Genomic DNA, 20,933 nt, shown 5'->3' with positions numbered 1-20,933 from the left:
TCCTTGAAAGACTCTTTTTTAAAAAAATATTTATTTATTTTAGAGAATGAGCATGAGTGGGGGGAGGGGCAGAGGGAGAGGGAGAGAGAGAAGCTCTAGCAGACTCTGTGTTGAGCATGGAGCCTGACACGGGGCCCGATCTCACGACCCTGAGATCACGACTTGAGCTGAAACCAAAAGTCAGATGCTCAACTGACTGAGCCACCCAGGTGCCCCTAAAAGACTCGTAACAAATAGTTACAGAAAATACTTCACATTATATTCCCAGTTTGCTCTAATTATATTATCTACAATTATAGTCTCTTAAAGATTAACTCCATCTTTGAATATATCAATTTTATGGTTAATCCCTTGATATTTCTTTCTATACAGAATTCCTGGTTATCCTTTTAAGTTGTTTAATTGATTTCATGGAAGAAATTTTTATCATGTCCTTTATATAGGTGTTCCTTTCCATTTTTTAAGTCTTCAGTTGAGCACTTTCTTTCTACCTATTATTTTTTAAGTCTTCAGCAGAAGAAACATAAAGCTTGATTCACTCACCATGTTTTGTCCTGTTCAAATTCTAAGAGAAAATAAGAACTTTGAGGTGCTCAGGAGTGAAACAGTGAAGCTCCTTTTATGGTGAGGCATCTGCTGACATGGGCAAGTCTCCAGGGGCTAGGAGAACAGAAGTCCTAGCTCAGAACCTAGCCCAGGTGGGCTCCTTCATCAAGCCAGGGGGAATACAAAGGAAGTGGATATGCACAGAATTTTTTCTTTCATTGCTGTTCTTTGATTATTTTCAACTTTTATTTCCATAGAATCATGAAAAAAAAAAAACAAAACCCTGTGCATCTATGGTCCTATACATCTGTTGGTGGGAAACAGTATGACTAATGCACACATAACACAATCAACACCTGGGACTGCTTAAACATTTTTGTTCATTTATTTTGCTGCTTTTATTTCATTCCCTATTTCAAAAGTATCTTTTCCCCTCAAGTACATTCTGAGAATTCTCATCAACTCATCCTCTGTTTTTGTATCTTTGGAGTTATTTCCCTCTTTCTTAGAACTTTATGCTTTACTTTGTTAATACTTGGTACAATTTCTCTATTCTTTGGATCTCTAAATACATGACTTCTGCTCTTGATACATTATTTTCACAATGCTGCTTGCATATGTTTGCAGCCTGTATACTACTATTTCTTTTTTCATTGTAATCCTCTACATCTTTTAAGTTGATGTATTTACTCTGGGAGGGAGTCCACATAGAACACAACAAGCAAGAGGCCTGACCAGACAAGCTTCATCTCCTTCCCTGGTTAGTAGCATTTACTAGTAGAGGTTGTTGGTCACATTATGTCAAACACAGGAGTTAAGATGGTGGAGTTACAGTAGGGGGACCCTGAGCTTGCCTGGTCCCTCAAACATAGGTAGATCAAAATCAAATCATTTTGAACAACTACAAAATCAATCTAAGGATTAAGAAAACAATCTGCATGATTGGAGGGAGAGAGCATGGCAGATGTGAGGTTCAGAGCTGTGAACTGGGGGAGAGAAAAGCCGCAGTGCCATGAAGGGGAGGGAGCCCTTTTCACAGAGCAAAGTTGGGGAGAAAAGAGAGAGCAGGAGAGAGAGCAGTGCACAGGGTTCGCACAATACACTGTGGTGAGGGGATCCCCTGGGTCACACTGGGAGAGATTGCTCCCCTTCCTGGAGTACATTTGGAAGAGGGTACTTTGCCTCTCCAAGGACAAAAGGACTGCCGGGAGCCATTGAGTGACCGTTCAACAGCACAAGACAGAGGTGCAGGCAGAGGGCAGATAACCTGGTTGCAGTTTTTCCGCTGCATGTCACAATAGACTCCAGCCACCAAGTGCAGCCCTGCGATTGCTTTTCTGGGACAGAACAGTGCCCGGTGCACAGTGAGGCCCTCCTCAGGAGGAAGGGATCAGGTCCATGCTTTGCTGTGCCCTTTAGGATTTGGAGTTTTTCTTTCTTCTTCTTCTTTTTAATGTAGGCTCCACACCCAGCACGGAGCCCAAGGTGGGGCTTGAACTCATGACCCTGAAATCAAGATCTGAGCCAAGATTAAGAGTCAGATGCTTAAACGATTGAGCCTCCCAGGTGCCCCAGATTTGGAGTTTTGAATCCCAGCCAGTCACCAGAGGTAAAACAGAACTGTGGTGCTGGGCATGCCAGTGGCCGGGCACAGACAGATTAAGGGCAGGGATCTGACAAAAGCCTGGGACACAGGAGAGGAGACTGCTTTTCTGTGAGGGCCTCCTGAACAGTGGGGGGGGGGGGGGGGCAGCAAATTCCCCTTCACTCCCCGGGAGGAGAGGGCTGGGGTGATGATGTCATCTTCCACCACTCCCCACATCCCAGCACAGTTAGACTTTAGAGAGAAACACAGCACCTCCAATGGAGGCTGGAGTTGATTACACCAAACCTTGTCCCCCTGCACCCCACAGGGGCATCTTTACAAGGGCAGGTCTGATTGTGAGCCAGCAGAGCAGACCTCTCCCTCAGACCAACACAGGCCCCTTGCATGTAGCAATTCTGCCCATCACAGAGTGCTCAAAAAGCGTCAGCCTCAGTTCTGGTGGAAATAGGACCAGGCTTTTTTTTTTTTTCAATTTTATTTTTTATATTTTTATTTTGTTTTTTTCTTCTTTTTCTTCCTTTTTTGTTTAGCATCAGGCTTATAGGTTTTTGTTTGTTTGTTGGATTGTTTGTTTCCTTTTCTTGGATCAGACTTTTTTTTTTCTATTTCTTTTTTCCTTATTATTCTTTGGAATCAGGCTTATAGTTTTTTGTTTGTCTGTTTGTTTGCTTTCTTGTTCCTTTTCCTTTTCTCCAGTTAGGGCTTTTTTACTTTTTCAGGTTTATATTAATAAACAAATCAAAGTACATCTAGTTAAAGGTCCAAACACCCCCCACCCCATCACCCCACCCCCCGCCAAGCAAGGAGGAACTCTGCAGAAGACTGATCTGTGGGAAAGAGCAGCCAAAACAGAACAGCAGAGTGCACTGGAAACACTTCCTGAAGTGCCAGGCCCTGAACAGTACATGACCTCTTCTTAATATGGTATTACTCTGAGGAGCAGGAAACATATCAAGCTTTCATAATACACAAAAGACAGAAACCTAGACATATGACAAGACTAGGGAATTCTCCCCAAAAGAAAGATCAGGAAGAAATCACAGCCAGGGATTTGCTCAAAACAGATATAAACAATGTATTTGAACAAGAATTTAGAACAATAGTCACGGGGCGCCTGGGTGGCTCAGTCGGTTGGGCGTCTGCCTTTGGCTCAGGTCATGATCCCAGAGTTCTGGGATCGAGTCCCACATCGGGCTCCCTGCTCAGTGGGGAGTCTGCTTCTCCCTCTCTCTCTGCCTGCTGCTCTGCCTACTTGTGCTATCTCTCGGTCAAATAAATAAATAAAAAATCTTAAAAAAAAAAAAAGAACAATAGTCATAAGAATACTAGCTGGGCTTGAAGAAGAAGGAAGACACCAGAGAAACCCTGGGTGCACAGATAAAAGACCTAAAAAGTAGTCAGGCCGAAATGAAAAATGTTATAACTGATATGCAAAACCGAATGAATTATCACAATGAGGATGGAAGAAGCAGAGGACTGACAGGTGATATAGAAGATAAAATTATGGAAAATAACGAAGCTGAAAAGAAGAGGGAAAGAAAATTATTAGATCACAAATGTAGACTTAGTTAACTCAGTAATTCTGCAAAGCGCAATAATATCTGTATCACAGGAGTCCCAGAAGAAGAGAGGGGGAAAAAGGGGCAGGTTTATTTGAAAAAATATTAGCTGAGTACTTCCTTAATCTGGGGAAGGACACAGGCATTCAAGGCCAAGAGGCATAGAGAACTCCTCTCAAAATCAACAGAAACAGGTCAACACCAAGACATATCATAGCAAAACTTGCAAAATACAAAGTTGAAGAGAATTCTGAAAGCAGCTAGAGCAAATATCCTTAACCTACGAAGGTAGACACATAAGGTTAGCAGCAGACATGTCCACAAAAACTTGGCAGGCCAGAAAGGGGTGACATGATATATTCAACGTGCTAAATGGGAAAAATATGCAGTCAAGAATACTTTATCCAGCAAGGCTGTCATTCAGAATACAAGGAGAGATAAAGAGTTTCCAAGATAAGCAAAAACTGAAGGAGTTCGTGACCACTAAACCAGCCCTGCAAGAAATAGTAAGGGGGAATCTCTGAGTGGGGGAAAAAAAAAAAAAGACCAAAAGCAACAAAGACTAGAAAGGAACAGAGAACATCACCAGAAACATTAACTTTACACAAAACACAATGGCACTAAAATCCTATCTTTCAATAATCACTCTGAATGTAAATGGAGTCAGTGCTCCAATCAAAAGACACAGTGTATCAGAATGGATTAAAAAACAAGACCCATCAATATGCTGTTTACAAGAGACTCAATTTAGATCCAAAGACATCTGCACATTGAAAGTGAGGGGGTGGAGAACCATCTATCATGCTAATGGATGACAAAAGAAAGCCAGAGTACCATACTTATATCAGACAAACTAGATTTTTATTTTTATTTTTTTATTTTATTTTTTATTTTTTTTTAAAGATTTTATTTATTTATTTGAGAGAGAGAGAGAGCGAGAGCAGGAACACAAGCAGGGGGAGTGGGAGAGGGAGAAGCAGGCTTCCCGCCGAGCAGGGAGCCCGATGCGGGGCTCGATCCCAGGACCCTGGGATCATGACCTGAGCCGAAGGCAGACGCTTAATGACTGAGCCACCCAGGCGCCCCCAAACTAGATTTTTAAAACAAAGACTGTAACAAGAGATGAAGAAGGGCACTGTATTATAATCAAGGGGTTTATCCAACAAGAAGATCTAACAAATATATATATTTGGGTGCTCCTATGTTGGGGGCATAAATATTTACATCAATTAGTAACAAACATAAACTCATTGATAATAATACAATAATAGTAGGGGACTTTAACACTCCACTTACAGCAGTGGACAGATCATCTAAGCAGAAAATCAACAAGAAACAATGGCTTTGAATGACACACTTGACCAGATAGATTTTTTTTTTTTTTAAAGATTTTATTTATTTATTTGACAGAGAGAGACACAACGAGAGAGGGAACACAAGCAAGGGGAGTGGGAGAGGGAGAGCAGGCTCCCCACTGAGCAGGGAGCCCGATGTGGGGCTCGATCCCAGGACCCTGGGATCATGACCTGAGCTGAAGGCAGCTGCTTAACGACTGAGCCACCCAGGCGCCCCTTGACCAGATAGATTTAACAGATATATTCAGAACACTTCATCTAAAGCAGCAGAATGAACATTCTTTTCGAGTGCACATGGAACATTCTCCAGAACAGGTCACATACTGGGTCACAAATCAGCCCTCAACAGAACAGAAAGATCGAGATCATACCAAGCATATTTTCAGACCACAACACTATCAAACCTGAAGTCAACCACAAGAAAAAATTTAGAAAGACCACAAACACATAGATGTTAAAGAACATCCTACTAAAGAATTAATGGGTTAACCAGAAAATTAAAAAGGAAATAAAAAAATACATGGAAGCAAATGAAAATACAACAGTCCAAGACCTTTGGGATGCAGCAAAGGCGGTCATAAGAGGAAAGTATATAGCAATACAGGCCTTCATCAAGAAGCAAGGAAAGTGTCAAATACACAACCTAACCATATACCTAAAGTAGCTAGAAAAGGAACAGCAAATAAAACATGGCCAGCAGACGAAGGGAAATAATAAAGATTAGAGCAGAAATAAACGATATAGAAACAAACAAAAAACCAGTAGAACAGATCAGTGAAACCAGGAGCTGGTTCTTTGAAAGAATTATACGCAAACAGGGCGCCTGGGTGGCTCAGTTGGTTAAGCGACTGCCTTCGGCTCAGGTCATGATCCTGGAGTCCTGGGATCGAGTCCCGCATCAGGCTCCCTGCTCAGCAGGAAGTCTGCTTCTCCCTCTGACCCTCCCCCCTCTCATGCTCTCTCTATCTCATTCTCTCTCTCAAATAAATAAATAAAATCTTAAAAAAAAAAAAGAATTATACGCAAACAATGAATCATGGAACACTACATCAAAAACTAATGATGTACTGTATGATGACTAACATAACAATAATAAAAAAAGGAAAAATAATTTAAAAAAAGAATAAAATTGATAACCCCCCAGCCAGACTTATCAAAAAGGAAAGAAAAAGGTCCTAAATAAATAAAATCACGAATGAAAGAGGAGAGATCACAACCAACACCACATAAATACAAATAATCATAAGAGAATATTATGAGCAATTATATGCCAACAAATTGGGCAATCTGGAAGAAATGGACAAATTCCTAGAAACATACAAACTATGAAAACTGAAACAGGAAGAAATAGAAAATTTGAACAGACCTGTAATCACTAAAGAAATTGAGTCAGTAATCAAAAATCTCCCAACAAACAAAAGTCCAGGGTCGGGTGGCTTCCCAGGAGAATTCTACCAGCCATTTAAAGAAGAGTTAATACCTATCCTTCTCAAATTATTCAAAAAAATAGAAATGGAAGGAAAACTTCCAAACTCATTCTATGAGGCCAGCATTACCTTGATTCCAAAACCAGACAAAGACACCATCAAAAAGGAGAATTACTGGCCAATATCCCTGATGAACATGGATGCAAAAATTCTCAACAAGATACTAGCAAATCGAATCCAACAGTACATTAAAAGAATTATTCACCATGATCCAGTAGGATTTATCCCTGGGCTGCAGGGGTGGCTCAATATTCACAAATCAATCAATGTGATACACCACATTAATAAAAGAAAGGATAAGAACCATATGATTTTCTCAATAGATGCAGAAAAAGCATTTGACAAATATAGCATCCATTCTTGATAAAAACCCTCAGGAAAGTAGGGATAGATGGAATATACTTAACATCATAAAGGCCATATATGAAAGACCCACAGCTAATATCATCCTCAATTGAGAAAAATTGAGAGCTTTTCCTCTATGGTCAGGAACAAGACAAGGATGTCCACTCTCACCATTATTATTTAACACAGTAACCAAAAGTCTTAGCCTCAGCAATCAGACAACAAAAAGAAAGAAAAGGCATCCAAATTGGCAAGGAAGAAGTCAAAGTTTCACTATTTGCAGATGACATGATACTCTATATAGAAAACCTGAAAGGGGTGCCTGGGTTGCTCAGTCGGTTAAACGTCTGCCTTTGGCTCAGGTCACGATCCAGGGTCCTGGGATCAAGCCCCACGTTGGGCTCCTTGCTCAGCGGCGAGTCTGCCACTCCCTCTCCATCTGCCTCTCCCCCAGCTCATGCTCTCTCAAATAAATAAAATCTTAAAAAAAAAAAAAAAGAAAAAGAAAACCCAAAAGACTCCACCAAAAATTTGCTAGAACTGATACATGAATTCAGCAAAGGCACAGGATATAAAATCAACATACAGACATCTGTTGCATGTCTATACACCAATCATGAAGTAGCAGAAAAAGAAATCAAGGAATTAATCCCATTTACAATTGCTCCAAAACCCATAAGATACTTAGGAATAAACCCAACCAAAGAGATAAAAGATCTGTACTCCGAAAACTATAGAACACTTATGAAAGAAATCAAAGAGGAGAAAAAGCAATGGAAATACATGCCATGCTCATGGATTGGAAAGACAAATACTGTTAAAATGTCTATACTACCCAAAGCAATCTACACATTCAATGCAATGCCTATCAAAATACCACCAGCATTTTTCACAGAGCTAGAACAAACAATCCTAAAATTTGTTTGGAACCACCAAAGACTGAATAGCCAAAGCAATCCTGAAAAAGAAAATCAAAGCTGGAGGCATCACGATTCTCGATTTCAAGCTGTATTACAAAGCTGTAGTCATCAAGATGGTTTGGTACTGGCACAAAAACTGACACATAGATCAATGGAACAGAACAGAGAACCCAGAAATGGACCCACAATTATATGTTCAACTAATCTTCAACAAAGCAGGAAAACATAGCTAATGGAAAAAAGTCTCTTCAACAAACGGTGTTGGGAAAACTGGGCAGTGACATGCAGAAGAATGAAACTGGACCACTTTCTTACACCAGACAAAAAAATAAATTCAAAATGGATTTTGAATGTAAGACAGGAAACCATCAAAATCCTAGAGGAGAAAACAGGGAGCAACCTCTTTGACCTTGGTCCCAGCAACTTCTTACTAGACACATCTCCCAAGGCAAGGGAAACAAATGCAAACATGAACTATTGAGACTTCAAGATAAAAAGCTTCTGCATAGTGAAGGAAACAATCAACAGAACTAAAAGGCAGGCTACAGAATGGGAGAAGATATTTGCAAATGACATATCTGATAAAGGGTTAGTATCCAAAACCTATAAAGAACTCATCAAACGGAACACCCAAAAAACAAGTAATCCAGTTAAGAAATGGGCAGAAGACATGAATAGACAATTTTCTTTTTTTTTTTTTGAATAGACACTTTTCCAAAGAAGACATCCAGATGGCTAATAGACACATGAAAAGATGCTCAACATCACCTATCATCAGGGAAATACAAATCAAAACCATGATGAGATACCACCTCACACTTGTTAGAATGGCTAAAATAAACATCACAGGAAACAACAGATGTTGGTGAGGATGCAGAGAAAGGGGAACCCGCTTACATTGTTGGTAGGAATGCAAACTGGGGCAGCCACTCTGGAAAACCGTATGGAGCTTCCTCGAAAAGGTAAAAATAGAACTACCCTATGACCCAGCAATTGCACTACTAGGTAATTACCCAAGGGATACAAAAATACAGATTGAAGAGGTACATGCACCCCAATGTTTATAACAGCATTATCAACAATAACCAAATTATGGAAAGAGCCCAAATGTCCATGAACTGATGAATGGATAAAGAAGAGTGGTATATATACACAGTGGAATATTACTCGGCAATCAAAAAGAATAAAATCTTGTCATTTGCAATGACGTGGATGGAACTGAGTGTATTATACTAAGTGAAATCAGTCAGAGAAAGACAAATATATGATTTCACTCATATGTAGAATTTAAGAAACAAAATAGATGAACGTGAGGAAAGGAAGGAAACAAGAATAAAAACAGGGAGGCAAACCAGAAGACTTTTAAAAAATGATTTATTTATATTAAAGAAAGGAGGGGCAGCAGGGGAGAGGGAAAGAAAGAATCTTCAGCAGACTCCCCACTCAGCATGGAGCCTGACACTGGGCTCAATCTCATGACCCTGAGACCATGACCTGAGATCAAGTGTCAGACACTCAACCAACTGAACCACCCAGACACCCCAAGAGACTCAAGTACAGAGAACAGACTGAGGGTTGCTGGAGGGGAGGTTGGTGAGAGGATGGGCTAAATGCATGATGGGCATTAAGGAGGGCACTTGTTGGGATGAGCACTGGGTGTGTATGTGATGAGTCACTAAATTCTTCTCCTGAAACCAGTACCACACTATGTTAACTAACTGGAATTTAAATTAAAAAAAGAAAAAAAACCACACCAAACTTTAGCCTAATTCAACAAGGAACTGTGTGCCAGGTCTGTGGTAAAGAAAGGAATAAGAAAAACGTGTTCAAAGAGATCTGACATGACAATGTTGTTCACCTCAGAATTCTGCCTAGGTTTGGAATTTTCCCAGAAAAGAGGAGAAAATTATTTTCTTCCATTTCCACTTCTATCTTCTGCATGGCCCTTTTTAAAGGTCTAGCTATGGAATAAAAGTAGGCTCTTGGGCCTGCTCTATATTAGGTCCAGGAACTCAACTACCATTTTAAAATTATGTGTATAGAGAGGGATACACTTTGGGTTTCCAAAAACAAACTTGGGAAACACAGTTGGAACTGGGGCACGTTAACAAATTTGGAGACTTTCTAACGTCCAACTTGTTTTAAAAAGTTTTACCCTTAATTAGTTCTATTAAGAAGACAATATGATTTATCAAATCAAAACCTTTATTACCAAAGGTTGTAATTAAACAGTTAATCACGATTTTATTATTTTTTTAAGATTTATTTATTTATTTATTTTGACAGACATACAGCAAGAGAGGGAACACAAGCAAGGGGAGTGGGAGAGGGAGAAGCAGGCTCCCCGCGGAGCAGGGAGCCCAATGTGGGGCTCGATCCCAGGACCCTGGAATCATGACCTGAGCTGAAGGCAGACGCTTAATGACTGAGCCACCCAGGCACCCCTTATTAATGTTTTTCATCACAACTATACTGGAAACTCCCAGGTAACAGAATCTGGTGTTTTGAACATTATGGTATCCCCAGCATCTAGGATGTGCCCAGGATATATTTATTAAACAAAGGATTAAATAATGGTATAAATAAATAAATAATGATATATGTACATGTTCAAAAGAAAACTTCTCTCAAAAACACATTTCAATGTGTTTTTTCTGTCTATGATGATGGCCTGCATCAGCTCTCAATGTTTTGTTTTAATATAGCTTTAGCATACCAACAATTCATACGTGATAGGGCAATATTTCCATTATTACTTTTTAAAAATCTTTTCAAGGCTATTTTTATGCCATCTTTTTTCAGATAAGCAATTTAAAAAATATCCTGTTGGGAGATGAACCATAAGAGACTCTTAACTATATGAAACAAACAAGAGTTGCTGGAGGGGAGAGGGGTAGGGGAATGGGGAACTGGGTGATGGGCATTAAGGAGGGCAAATCAGCACTGGGTATTATATGCAACTGATGAATCACTAAATTCTACCTCTGAAACTAATAATATACTATATGTTAACTAAACCAAATTTAAATAAAAAAAATATATATCCTGTTAGGAAGCTGACTGAAATTATATTTATAGCTTACTTTACGGAGCTTTTCATTTATTCTAGTTTTATTTTATGCCTCTCAGTAGATTTGTATAGCTTTATTCATACAAGCTTTATACTTTAGTTTATTCCCAGTTATTATATGTATTTTTGCTGTTATTATGAATGGGATCTTTTCTTCCATTATATTTTCTAAGCTAGTTATTCCTGGCAGAAAGAAAAGCTACTGCTTTTTGTATATTTATTTTGGAGCCTAACATGGAAACATTTTTTTAGGGTAGGTGTGACCAACTGCCTGCATAAAAATAAATCTTAATGAAGCACTCACTGCTCTGAGCAGTGAGCACTCCAAGAACAACTAGTTGCAAAATATACACTAAGGCAAATGAATACAGTGACTTTCAAATGGGTTTTTTACTTATATATTACCTAAAATAATTATTAAAAATAAGTATCACCAAATATAACTTTGTTTTGGACTAGCTGATCTCTAGCTCATCTTTCTGACAACAAAATAGCAAACTCACAAGTTGGCTCTCAAGACCCTGCCCAAATGGGACAGCACCCAGTCTGTGCTTTAGAAGATGCAATCTTTTTGTTTTCTAACATAACGAAAGGTGGTCTCAGGAACGAATTATCAATACAAGAAAACCAAGAAACATCCCTGTCTTATTTAGCTAGAGCATAGGAAACAACTGCAGAAGAGATCATTCTCTCAGACCTGTGACTGAATTCAGCTGATGAGCCACACTAAGCAACCAGGACCTGGCCCTACTGCAATAACCTGAGCCTGAGAGAATTAGATGGCAGGTTCTATGTCTTTATTAATCATCAGGGGCAGATGTGGAGCCTCTGCAGCTCAGTCCATAGCTCTACCATGTCAGAAGCCAACAAAACCACAACACATCCATTACAAGTTGGATTTGGTGTATTTCACTACTAAAGAATATAGGAATTTGCTTGAATATGCCTATCTTTGGAAGGATGTCTAAGAAATTGACAATATGAGCTGTTTTTGGTGAGGGGATGAGGAATCTGGGGAAGCCAGAGTCTTTTCATTACATATAGAATCCTTTTGCATCTTTTGAATTTAAAGTAAAAAAATCAGTGATGTATTTGACCAATATTTGTCTATACATAAAAGCTGGTAAAGCCAATGGTAGTAAAGGATTTAAAGGGAGAAAGTGTCAGTGGAAGTCCATCTGTATAGAAGCACAGATTATATGTATAGAATGAAGCATACATTTCCTGCCGTATCCAGAGTTCATCAGTGAATGTCCCACATTTAGATCCCCCAGAAAGCTCCCTATACCAGGGAAGAATACTTCAAGTTTAGCAGAAAAACATTCTTAAAACCAGTTACATTCTTTTATTCCAAATCTATTCTAATTCACCAAAGTTATACAGTTGTTTTGTTTTCCCCATGTGACTTACTTAAAAAGTACAAAAATTTTACTCATTCCTAACATTCAAGTTCACCTGAAAATTCTATTCCTCATGATAAATCTGTAAATTAGCAGTCTTCTGCACTTTGGTCAGCAAGATTTTCCTAGGCTCTGCTTATCCTTGAGTATAGGTAAGGTTACATTTCCATATGTATAGAGGCCCAGACCCCAGAATGCAAAACCTCAGGTGGAGATCCTGCACTGAGATGCTTTGTGCCTGAGTATCTAAGCTGCCCCTCCTGGATGGTACCACCACCTCACTTCCTTCAAAGTGCTCAGTCTCCACCACTTTCAGAAGTTTCCTCTGCATTCCCAGTCTTTTATAATCTTCTCTGGTACTTGGCTATTAGAAATTCTAAGATATCAGGGCTCAAAAATCCTTTATCTTCAAAAGGCAGACAACTAGGCAAGATAATTGGTTGGTATTCTGTAAATATTTCTCTAAATGCATCTTATGTTATTTGAGTACAAAGTCTAAGGTCATTCTTACCTTTTATTCTCCAGAGGACAGTTCTTTTCAGTGTTAAGAAACTGGTAAGTAGGTGAGTATACTGCTTTTAAGTGTCAAATCTGGAAAATAAGTACACGCCAAACTCTCAATCTGTAGACAAAGGTCTGTTTTTCTCCATAATAACTTCAATTTTTCCTTTACTGCAGTTTCTTCCTATTTGCAATACCCCCAACTCCTGCTATTATTTAGAGGAGAGTTGCAGGAACAAAAAACTAGGTATATAGGATTTATTACAACCTATTTGTCTATTCCATCTGTATTTTAATCTGGATCTTTCCATTTAGCCTCAATTTTATTGACCACCCCACTATTCTAATGACATTTTTTCCCTTAAGGGATGTAAATTGTTTTATACTTTTATCACCGTGCTTCCAGGCGTTTTTTTTTTTTTTTTTAATTCTAACTAGTTCTTTTTAATAAATCTGTGTCTTTTATCCTTTTCAGCCCTATGATTGACAATTCCATTCCTTCTGCATTTTAGTGGGTTTTTTTCTATTTTTCTATTACCATTGTTTCCTCTGGGTTTGTACAGTTTTTCTCTTTGTAGGTATTGCCCAAGTTCTAAAATCAAGGCTGTGGTGCTATCTTTGCTTACCACAACTGAAATCTGTCTTCTTAAACATTTTATATTTCAGATGTTTGTTATTTTGGTGGGTCTCTTTTTACTCTGCCATATTCCCAGTACTTATTCTGTGTTGGCTCCATGAAGACATTTTCTCCATTTTTGTGTAATGATAAAGTCTCTATTTTCAGTTTAAATCATTCCATCAGATTTTAAAAAATGATTTTTATTTATTTGAGAGAGAGAGAGCACGTGTGTGCAAGTGGGGGCAAGGGCAGAGGAAGAGAGAGAGGGAGAAGCAGACTCCCCGCTGAGTAGGGAGCCCACCACGGGACCTGATCCCAGGACTCTGATATCATGACCTGAGCCAAAGGCAGACACTTAACCAACTGAGACACCCAGGCACCCCATTCCATAAGATTTTTATGAGACTTCGCTTTGATGATGGTGAGGTATTCAAATTTGATGTATTCCTCTCTGACCTCTATCCCAAGCACAACCATACATACATTATAATTTCACAAATAATCTGCTTATCAGCACTTAATGACCAACTTCTATTTAATTCACAGTCTTGTCATTAAGGATGGAACTCTTAAGAGTATGGATTGTAGGAAAAAGAGCAGAGTAATGCTGAGATAGAAGGAGTATGAAATGAGAAACAAGTTATAAGGAAGGAAAATACTCTCAGGTTGAACTTCACATCCTAATTACAAGGCAGTGAAAAGAAATAAGATGCAATGAGAAGTTCTCATTCTCAACATAAAACAAATCCTAAGTGTAATACAATACCTGTTTACTTTTAGAAATAAACTGATTTTTTCTTCCCCAAGAAAACAATATGTTTTTCCTCACAACAAAATAATTCAAAATGCAATAGGAAAGCAATGCCTATGTCACTCAAAACCACACTCTAATTACCTGGGGATATTTAATTTTCAACATCTCTCAAGTATGATGAAAGGGCCAGTGAGCCTCTTTCTTTAGAGTCAGATCTTATTCTACATTAATGGCTCATCATCTCCTGGGTTCCTGTATAGGTGGGCATAATAGACATCTGCAAAACACAAAACAAATATAATTCTTCAGTATTTGATAAGTGTTTCCAGTTGCCAGAGTAAATATATTATTGTTGGGGTAATGGTAATCTACTTATTTACTAGAGTTAATACAAAGATGGATCTTGAAAAGAAAAATCTTCTGTATGAACTTTTTTGAAAAAAATTTTGATTTTGTAATGGATATGTTATTTGAGAAATGGTTATATCTTTTCCTTCAAGAAAACCAGCCTACTTATAAAGAAGGAATTAAAATGATTATTATTTGCAGGTGATAGTAAAATAAAAAAAGAACACTAATAAATATCTCTATTAAGAAAATATGAGAGATACAAAAGAAGGTGTAAATAATTGAAAATATAGATATGCTTCTTGGTTGTGGAAACTCAGTATAGTAAGATGTCAATTTTCTTTAAATCTATAAATTTAATGCAGACAAAATAAAAAATATTGACAGAATTTGGCTTTTTCTGGAGGGCAGAGGGTGGTTAAAGAAGCTAATTCTAGCTTAGTAGGAAAAATGAAGATGAGGGAACAGCCAGACATATTCCAAAAAAGAAAAACTTGTGTTTCTACCACACGAAGTGACAGATTAACAGGACAGAACAGAGATATGGTAGTTAGTCAGAGCTGCTGTTTGCCAAATATCTTCAGCTTTCCATCTTTTGGGCACATGTATGACCTACTGATGGTGTGAGACTCTCCAGGGCCCTCTTTCCTTTAGCCAGGACAACTAGCAATGTTCAAGATGACAGCAACCCTGTTAGCCTAAGTTTTTGAGTGAAAGTCATGGCAGAGAGCCTCCAGCAACCCTTGATGGCCACGTACCAAGAGGAAAAGTTCTTGTTCTAAACCACTAAGATTTTGGGGCGCCTGGGTGGCTCAGCCATTTAGCGTCTGCCTTCGGCTCAGGTCATGATCCCAGGGTCCTGGGATCGAGCCCCACATCGGGCTCCTTGCTCAGCAGGGAAGCCTGCTTCTCCCTCTCCTACTCCCCCTGCTTCTGTTCCCTCTCTTGCTGTCTCTCTGTCAAAAAAATAAACAAAAATATAAAAAAACAACCCAAAAAAACCCCCACTAAGATTTTGAGGTTATTTGTTATTATGGTATAACCTAGCCTACCCTGGTAGATACAAGAAAGCTGAGGAGCAGTCCAAATTCATATAGGAATCTAATATATCATAAAGTTGATATTATCCAGTAGTTGATATTACCCATTAGCAAGCACTCTCACACATTAGTGAAATTGTGAATTAGTAAAACTGTCAGCCTCCATGAAAACAACTTAGTAAAAGTATACATGGACTTACCCATTGACCCAGCAATTCCACATTTAGTAATTTAACTTTCTTTTTTTATAAAGATTTTATTTATTTGAGAAAGAGAGAGAGCACACATGCCCACACACACGAGCAGGGGGAGGGGCAGAGGGAGAGGGACAAGCAGACTCTCCGCTTAGTGGGGAGCCCAACACAGGGCTCCCTCCCAGGACCCCAAGATCATGACCTGAGCCGGTCAGACACTTAATGACTGAGCCACCCAGGCACCCTAGTAATTTAACTTTCAAATGTGCTTACATATATTCAAACACATATATATGTACCAGGCTCTTCTTTGTAGCCCTGCTTGTAATAGCAAAAGGCAGGAAGCAACCTAAATATGTAATTGGTTATAGTTTATCACCATAGGCTAATTTTGCAGTTGTTAAAAAAAAATGGTGTAAATAAGATATCTAGGAATAAACCTAACTGAAGAGGTGAAAGACCTGTACTCTGAAAACTATAAAACACTGATCAAAATAATTGAAGATGACATAAAGAAGTGAAAAGACATTCCATGCTCATGGATTGGGAGAAAAAATATTGTTAAAATGTCTATACTACATTGACCCAGCAATTCCACATTTATACCACATTTCCAAATTTATCCACATTTCCAAAGCAATCTACACATTTATTGCAATCCCTATCAATATACCAACAGCATTTTTCATAGAACTAGAACAAACAATCCTAAAATTTGTATGGAACCATGAAAGACCCTGAATAGCCAAAGCAACCTTGAAAAAGAAAAGCAAAGCTAGAGACATCAAAATTCCAGACTTCAAGTTATAGTACAAAACTATAGTAATAAAAATAGTATATTACAAAGCTAGAGTAATCAAAACTGGCACAAAAATAGACATATAGATCAATGTAACAGAACGAAACCCAGAAATAAAGCCACAATTATATGGTCAATTAATCTTTGGTGGGGAAGAGTCCAAGATGGCAGAGGAGTAGGAGACCTTAGTTTTGTCTAGACCCAGGAATTTAGCTAGATAGCTACCAAATCATTCTGAACACCTGCGAACTCAACTGAAGATCTAAGAAAAGAATAGCTGCAACTCTACAAATAGAAAAGCGACCACTTTCTGCAAGGTAGGAGGTACGGAGAAGTGAATCCGAGGTGATATATGGGAAGATAGACGCCATGGGGACGGAGCCTCCTAAAGCCGGCTACCAGAAAGTAATACAGCAGCAGAGGGCAAAATCAGAACTTTTAGAAGTCTGCTCTGGTGAGGGACGTTAGGACTGAAAGGCGCTGAGGTGGCTAAGCGGAAGCCAGCTGCAATCAGAGAGCCCAGGAGTGGGCTCTCATCTCAGGGATGCCATAAATCCTGAACCTGGCATAGTCGGGTGACCGGTCCCCGAGCAGGGGCCCAGCAAGTGGCAGAACCAGCAAGACCCCCCTTTCCTCCCCAGGGAGGAGCAGCACAGGAGCGAGCCGCAGGAGTCTGCAGGGTTTGGGGACTCAAATGGGGTCATGGGCCTGAGATAGAAACGCTTAGTCACAGGCTGGGTGAACACAGAGTGCAGGTGGAAACCAGGGAGATAGGAGTGATTGACTGTTTTTCTCTGAGGGTGCACCGAGGAGTGGGGTCCCAAGTTTTGGCTCTGGGGCCAAACATTGGGATGCCATTTTCATTCTCATCCTCTAAAACTGTGCGGAAAGCCTTCAGGGAACAAAAGCCAGATAGAGCAAACCAGAGCAGATTACTTAGCCTGGCTCCCTGGCAAGGGTGGTACAATTCTACCTGGGGCAAAGACACTTGAGAATCAATGCAACAGGCCCCTCCCCCAGAAGATCAGGCTGGGTGATGGACATTGGGGAGGGTATGTGTTGTGGTGAGCACTGTGTATTGTGTAAGACTGATGAATCACAGACCTATACCCCTGAAACAAATAATATATGTTAATAATAAAAAAACCCACAAAGAACAAATTTAATCTAAAGGAAAAAAAAAAAGATCAGCAAGAACATCCAGCCAAGACCAAGTTTACTGATCAATAAGAACTGCAAAATTCCAGCACTAGGGGAATACAGCACATAGAATTCATGGCTTTTTTCCCATGATTCTTTAGTCTTTCACTTTTAATTTTTAAAATTTTTTCTCTTTCCTTTTCCTTTTCCTTTTTTTTTTTAAAGATTTTATTTATTTTTGACAGAGAGAGAGAGAGCACAAGCAGGGGAAGCAGCAGGCAGAGGGAGAGGGAGAAGCAGGCTCCCTGCTCAGCAGGGAGCCCAATGTGGGGCTCGATCCCAGGACCCTGGGATCATGACCTGAGCCGAAGGCAGACACTTAACCGTCTGAGCCACCCAGGCGCCCCTCTCTTTCCTTTTTCAACCAATTTCTTATTCTGTCAACTCTTCTTTTAAATCTTTTCTAATTTTCATTTTTACAGTTACATTCTATCCCTTCATTGTATTTCATTTTGTATATATGTAAGTTTTTCTTTCTTTACAATTTTGGGATGCAATTTCTTCTAACAGACCAAAATACACCCAAAATCTAGTGTATGGCTCTGTTCTAGTCACCTGTTTAATCATATTCTCTTTTTCTTCTTCCCTTTTTTGTTTTGTTAAAGTCTTTTTTAATTTTCATCTTTACAGTTACATTCTATCCTTTCAATGCATTTAGTTTTATTTTTGTATACACATAACTTTTTCCTTCTTTACAATTTTGAGATGTAATTTCTTCTAACAAACCGGCCAAAATGTACTTAGGATATAGTGTATTGCTCTGTTCTGTTCACCTGTTTATATCCCTTCCTTTTTTGTTGTTGTTTTCTTTGCCCTTTTGTTTTTTCTTTTTTCTTTTTTTTTTAAGATTTTATTTATTTATTTGACAGAGAGAGACACAGCGAGAGAGGGAACACAAGCAGGGGGAGTGGGAGAGGGAGAAGCAGGCTTCCCGCTAAGCAGGGAGCCCGATGCGGGGCTCGATCCCGGGACCCTGGGATCATGACCTGAGCCGAAGGCAGATGCTTAACGACTGAGCCACCCAGGCGCCCTGTTTTTTCTTGTCTTTTAATTCTCATTTTTACAGTTACATTCTATCCTTTCATTGTATTTAATTTTATTTTTGTACATATGTAAGTTTTTCTTTCTTTACAATTTTGGGATCTAGTTTTCAAACAAACAGACCAACACACACACACATGATCCAGTGTATGGCTCTATTTGTTCACCTAATTATATTCTCTTTTCTTTTTCTTTTTTTTTTAATTTAAATTTTATTTTATTTTTTTTGGTTTCAGGTTTCTTCTAGCTTGTTTAGTGTATATTTCTCTGGGGTCATTGTTGCCATTTTAGTATTTTGTTCTCTTGTTCATCTATTCTTCTCTGGACAGAATGACAAGATGGAAAAACTCACCTCAAAAAAGAGAACAAGAGGCAGTACTGACTGCCAGGGACCTAATCAGTATGGACATAAGTAAGATGTCAGAACTAGAGTTCAGAATAAAGATTATAAAGATACTAGCTGGGCTTGAAAAAAGCACAGAAGACACTAAAGAATCCCTTTCTGGAGAAATAAAGGAACTAAAATCTAACCAAGTCGAAACCAAAAAGGCTATTAATGAGATGCAATAAAAAATGGAGGGCCTAACTGCTAGGATAAATGAGGCAGAAGAATTAGTGATATAGAAGACAAAATGATGGGGAATAAAGAAGCTGAGGAAAGAGAGAGAAACAACTACTGGACCATGAGGGGAGAATTCAAGAGATAAGTGATACCGTAAAGCGAAACAATATTAGAACTGGGATCCCAGAAGAAGAGGAAAGAGAAGGGCAGAAGGTATACTGGAGCAAATTATAGCAGAGAACTTCTCTAACTGGGGAAGGAAACAGGCATCCAAGTCCAGGAGGCACAGGGAATTCCCCTCAAAATCAATAAAAAATAGGCCAACACCCAAAATATAATAGTGAAACCTCCAAATCTCAGAGACAAAGAGAAAATCCTGAAAGTAACTCGGGACAAGAGGTCCGTAACCTACAAGGGTTAGAAACATTAGACTGCAGCAGACCTACCCACAGAGACCTTGGCAGGCCAGAGAGGATTGGCATGATATATTCAACATGCTAATGGGAAAAATAAGCAGCCAAGAATACTTTATCCAGCAAGGCTGTCATTCAAAATAGGAGTGAAAAAAGCTTCCATGACAAACAGAAACTAAAAGAATTTGTGATCACCAAACCAGCCCTACAAGAAATATTAAAAGGGATCATTTAAGCAAAGAGAGAGCCCAAAAGTAACACAGACCAGAAAGGAACACAGACAATATACAGAAACAGTGACTTTACAGGTAATACAATGACACTAAATTCATATCTTTCAATAATTACCCTAAATGTAAATGGGCTAAATGCCCTATCAAAAGACACAGGGTATCAGAGTGGATAAAAAAGCAAGACCCATTGATATGCTGTCTGCAAGAGACTCATTTTAGATCCAAAGACACCTCCAGATTTAAAGTGAAGGGATGGAAAACCATTTATCATGCTAATGGACATCAAATGAAAGCTGGGGTGGCAATCTTTATTTCAGACAAATTAGATTTTAAACCAAAGACTGTAATAAGAGATGAAGAAGGACACTATCATAATTAGAGGGTCTATCCAACAAGAAGATCTAACAATTGTAAATATTTATGCCCCTAACATGGGAACAGCCAATTATATAAGCTGATTCATAACAAAATTAAAGAAACCCATTGATAGGAGCGCCTGGGTGGCTCAGTTGTTAAGTGTCTGCCTTTGGCTCAGCTCATGATCCCAGGGTCCTGGGATCGAGCCCTGCATCGGGCTCTCTGCTCGGCGGGAAGCCTGCCTCTCTCTCTCCCACTTACCCTGCTTGTGTTCTCTCTCTGGCTGTCTCTCTCTGTCAAATAAATAAAATCTTAAAAAAAAAAAAGAAAGAAACCCATTGATAGTAGTACAATAATATTAGGGGACTTTAACACCCCACTCACTGCAATGGACAGATCATCTAAGCAGAAGATCAAGAAGGAAACAAGGGCTTTGAATGACACACTGGACCAGATGGACTTCACAGAAATAATCAGAACATTCCATCCTAAAGCAACAGAACACACATTCTTCTCAAGTGCACACGGAACATTCTCCAGAATAGATCATATACTGGGTCACAAATCAGGTCTTAACCAGTACC

The 20,933-nt window shown here is 39.1% G+C and overlaps 1 protein-coding gene across 8 annotated transcripts in view; it reads right to left on the bottom strand.

Moving 5' to 3' along the window:
- RNF24 (ring finger protein 24) overlaps positions 1 to 20,933 on the bottom strand; it is a 91,391-nt gene that overhangs the window by 43,313 nt on the left and 27,145 nt on the right. For 2 of the 8 annotated variants that reach the window (XM_078056990.1, XM_078056992.1), the window contains exons 2-3: positions 14,304 to 14,439; positions 12,800 to 12,879 (exon numbers count right to left, since the gene is read on the bottom strand). The exons of 3 other annotated variants lie outside the window; for them this stretch is intronic. The gene's annotated coding sequence lies outside the window, so the exon portion shown is untranslated. Of the gene's footprint in view, positions 1 to 543; positions 2,919 to 12,799; positions 12,880 to 14,303; positions 14,440 to 20,933 lie in introns of those variants that run through there. 3 more of the 8 variants (XM_078056993.1, XM_078056994.1, XM_078056996.1) reach the window with 3 other exon arrangements.

The sequence above is a fragment of the Halichoerus grypus genome, chromosome 10 (genome assembly GCF_964656455.1).
Source record: "Halichoerus grypus chromosome 10, mHalGry1.hap1.1, whole genome shotgun sequence".
Taxonomy (NCBI): domain Eukaryota; kingdom Metazoa; phylum Chordata; class Mammalia; order Carnivora; family Phocidae; genus Halichoerus; species Halichoerus grypus.
Note: the sequence above shows the minus strand (reverse complement) of the source record. Positions and strands in the feature narration are given on the sequence as shown.